Source organism: Solanum pennellii, chromosome 8 (genome assembly GCF_001406875.1).
Source record: "Solanum pennellii chromosome 8, SPENNV200".
NCBI classification, from domain to species: Eukaryota; Viridiplantae; Streptophyta; class Magnoliopsida; order Solanales; family Solanaceae; genus Solanum; species Solanum pennellii.
Window position 1 is genome coordinate 8,375,947 of NC_028644.1, and position 4,582 is coordinate 8,380,528.

At 34.9% G+C, this 4,582-nt stretch overlaps 1 pseudogene; it reads left to right on the top strand.

Moving 5' to 3' along the window:
• Positions 1-261: 261 nt before the first annotated feature.
• On the top strand, positions 262-2,868 carry LOC107028297 (annotated as a pseudogene).
• Positions 2,869-4,582: the final 1,714 nt, after the last annotated feature.

Below are 4,582 nucleotides of genomic sequence, written 5' to 3' on the forward strand. Positions count from 1 at the left end.
GAGTTAGTTGTTCTTGTGGCTATCAACCTGTCAATTTTGTTTTTTTGTTATTTAGCCTATCAAATAAGCAATGCAATGTGGGTTTTTTCCTTTTATTTTGAAACCCTAATTCTCTATTGTTGTTATGTGTTTATCTTAACTTATAATCCCCACACGACCATATTATCACTAGAATGAATTTTTGTTGCAGGACCAGAAATTGTGACTAGAAACTTTGATCAAAGTACAACAAAAATAGCACTCACAAAAAATATAATCAACATGGTTGATGATAACATCAGTGATGATGTCAATGAAAAATCGTTGGTGGTTCTTGACCAGGAAAAAGAAAACATGAACAAGAGGAAGTTCGTACCTAAGCTTCCTCTGGGAACTCTTACTAACTCACCGGTGTCATGTCTAACAAAATTTCCAAAATATGAATTATTAAAGGAAGCGTCGAAAGGAGATAGAATTTTTGAGATCGACCCATTAAAGGGCGGGTGTTCTCAGTCTGATGCGGAACTAGAAGTGAAAATGCAACCAGATACAGATTGGGAAGATATGATAACTACTCAACTTCTGGAGCTTTTAACCCAAAATTTGTCCACAATTTTCCAGAGTGCAGTCAAGAGGATTTTCAAGTGTGGATATAGTGAGGAAGTTGCTGAATGGGTTATTATACAGAGTGGTCTTTATCATGGAAGCAAAGACGCAGTCTCAAATGTTGTTAATGGTGCCTTGGCTTTATTGAGTAGGGAAAATGTTTTCGGTATTTGTAAACCTATTGTATTTGAATATTTACCGAGTTTGGTTAATTACACATTGTTAGATATGGTATGTGTGCTGAGGGAGGTTGATCCAGGTTTGCCAGTTGTAGAGCATTGTGGTGGCTGTTAATATTGGACTTGAATCCGATACATGCATGTACAATGAAAGGTTATCATCTGGTTGCAAGTCTAGGTGATAGCTCATATGGTTTGAATCTTCCCCAATCAAAGACTAAGAATTCCAATAATACTCAATTAAACTTGGATAAACAACAGTTGTCAAAACCTTTTTCCCCAATTGTTGAAACCTTGCAATCCAAAGTTCCTATTGCTAGCACAACCCCTCAAGAACCTGAATCTCAAAATTCAAATGTTTGTCAAGCGGCAAAAGGAAAAGGAAGTTCCAAACCTTTTCCAGAGGCTAAATCAAAAGGACCAATTTTAGAAGACAAAACGGTGGCTGGTAAAAGTTCCTTAAATTCCAAGAAGGATTTGCGTATGCGAAAGACATTTAAGTTTGAGAAGAACTACGGAAGTTGTACGAGGAAGAATATTAAGGCAAACATGAATGCCTGGGAAAATTTTGTTTTGGACAAGAAGTTGAACTTATCTTTTACTGGTGCAACAACAAAAAGTTCACACTCCAAAGCAACAACCTACATTAAATGCAATCAACCTTTAGCAAAAGCAAGTTCTGATAGTCCATGCCATTCCTCATCCATTACACCTGCAAGTGTCACCTCCAAAGTGCCACATATGCAAGCTGATGTAAATGATAAGGACCAGAATTCGTTATCCGTAGAGCCCAAGTCCAGCAAAAAGGCCCTAGACAACACAACTATTTCTTCTGCAGTGCCAAATTATTATGTTGGTATCCATATGATGAGTCTCTAGGGAAATATGTCACTCAAAATGAGAGAGATGAAACTATATTGATGTGAACTTTCCATTTGAAATCATTACAGAAAGAGCTCCAGGGGTGATCTGATTAGGCAAATGAGAAGGTAATGCAAGCTACCTGGAGGCTCGGCAATGACCAGGCTGAGCTTAAAATGTTGAGGCAAGAAAAAGAAGATGCTGAAAAAGTTAACTGGGAAAAGGAAATGTTGGAGAAAGACACCATGGGGAGAGGATTATGGAGATAGAGCAAGCGCAGGTAAATATTAATTTCATGAGTGAGACAACTAATTCTCTTCTTAAAACTTTGGAGCTGGATAATGTTGGACTAAAAAAGGATATGGAGGCTCTAATGCTCTCCACCAATGAGAATGTTATGAATATGGATAATGCTTTAGCAAAGGAGCAGGAGGAAATAAAGAAGTGTCAAGCAGCGGACGTAAAGAAACACTTATTTGAGAAGGATTTATCTAGTTTCAAGCAAGAAAAAACTTCTTTACAGCAGCAACAACAGAAAGCCAACAAGTTTGTGGACCAGTTTAAGATATTATTATTCTAGTAATTAATCCTTTTTGTCTGGTTGATTAAAATGTTATTTTACAAATATAGTTAGTGTATTAGAGTGTTCAGGTTGTTCATGACTAGTTGTTTTTTTACTTATCGCCTCCGATAATAGTGGTCAAGCATTCACTTATTCAGTCTATTGATAATGCACTTGCTATTTGATATTCCTTCTATTATAGAAATAAATTTGTAAATATTTTGAAGCTCAGGTCCTATTGAAGCAGGAGGAACAGGTGAAACAAAGGCTTTCACAACAAGCTGATTCTCTGAAAGTTGAAAGAGAACAACTCCGTATTCACGGAAAAGTGCAGCGAGATAATTATAGAGAAAAGGTAAAGATAAAAATGCAAGTGAAATCTCTCAGTTGATATTCCAATACGAAAGATCAAAAATAGAGGCACTTAAACAAGGAATTCCACAAATGACAAAGGGTTTAGTAGCCTATGCAGAAAGTTCTGGCTCTAATGTTCTAAATGTGGAGAGGAAATGTCTTATGTGTATGAATGAGCAGATATCAGTGGTTTTTCTCCCTTGTGCACATCAATTTCTTAGTGAAGATTGCAATGTGCTTCACCAAAAGAAAGGAATTCATGTAGGCCACAAATTAAGGAGCGAATTGGTGTCCAGTTTCCAGATTCAGAATAGTTAGCAACTTCAAAATAACAGCAGGAAAATGACACTTGTCATTGTATGTTTTTTTCCAGATCAAATCTATGTCCTTTTTATCAGGCCTTTCTTTCCTACCATAACTATAATGTTTGATAGGAAAACGCAAAAAGGTATAGAGATATGTATAAAGTACATGTGAAAAGAGTTAGAAAGAGGGAGTGTGCTTAATGGTCGTTGTAAATCCTCAAGTTTGATTGTTTAATGCATAATGTTGTTCTATGTGCTAAAACTTAATCTTCCTCAAGCATTTTGTATACTTCCTCAAGCTCCCAAAGTATGATCTCAAGTGTTTTTGCACTTACAACAAACTTTTGTTTTTTAAATTTATCCATTTGTTATTTGAAACGTAACATCTTGACAAATTTTGTTCAACCAAGGGGTAAATGTTCATTCACATGATTCAAACTCCAGATATTTTATTCCTATTTTCCCTTATAGCACTTGTCAAAAAAAAAACTATTTCTTTGTTGCATTCTATTATCTTATATCGGTTTCCTAACCTTGTTTTAAAAAGTAATATGCAAAAGAGAACTTGAATCTTGATTGTCTACTAGCAAGAAGTGGAACATCTTTTAATGTTATATATGGACAAAGATGATATTGTATCACTTAGATCCATTTCATTTTTATCGATTTGGAAGTAAGTGATCTTTTTCTACATAAGTTAATTTTTTTGTGGGAATTTGTTTCTTTGTATATCTACTCAGTACTAGTATTAACTTGTTCACATTGGCTTTGAAATAAATGCATACATGTTATTGCATTCTGTGAATGTGGTTTGATTATTTTCATTACAGGTTCATATGAATTAGGTAATTTTGATTTAGACTCGATATGTGTAAAAAAAGTGGCGGAGCCGTGATTTTATGAATCAAAGAAAAAATAAAAAACATATAAATAAATCGTTTATGTTTTTAGAAAATAAAATATTATGAATATATTTAATGATATTCCTTTCCTTTTTTCATGTTATCTCGGATGATCATACATAAGATACATTGTTGAAAACATCTACAACTTTACTCTTAAAATCCTATATTTGTACTCAATATACTTTATGGAAAAGAACCTTAGTCTAAAAGTTCACATGTTTGTCAAGCAAGTTCCACACCTCTTCCAAAAGCAGCAGTTTCAAAGTTGATGCAAGTTTAAAGAAGACGAAAGTGTTAGCTAAGGTGGAATGTGGAAGCTGATGTGTCAAGTTAATTAATTGCAACAGTACAAGTCCTCAAGTTAGTTAGCCTAGAGTCTGTTAGAAGCCGATAATTCCATTGTATAGTCTAGTACATTCTACAATTTTGCTGCTCAATTCTCATCAGCCCAGGCAACACAACTATTTCCTCTGGTGCCAGATTATTATGATGAGTCTCTAAGGAAATATGTCTTTCAAAATGAGAGTGATAAGCTATATTGTTGCTAACTTCCCATTTGAAGACATTGTAGAAAGAGATCCAAGGGTGGTATGATTAGACAAACGAGAAGGTAATGCAAGTTACTTGAAGGCTTGGCAAGGACAGGGCCGAGCTTAAAATGTTGAGGCAAGAAAAAAGAAGATGCTGAAAAAGTTCACAAGGAAACACGAATGCCGAAGGAAAACACCATGAATAAGATTTCAGATACAGAGCAAGTGTTGGTAAAATTTTTTTTACATAATTGAGACAACTATTTCTAGTCTTACTAGCTTGGGGGAGGAAATTTTGTCC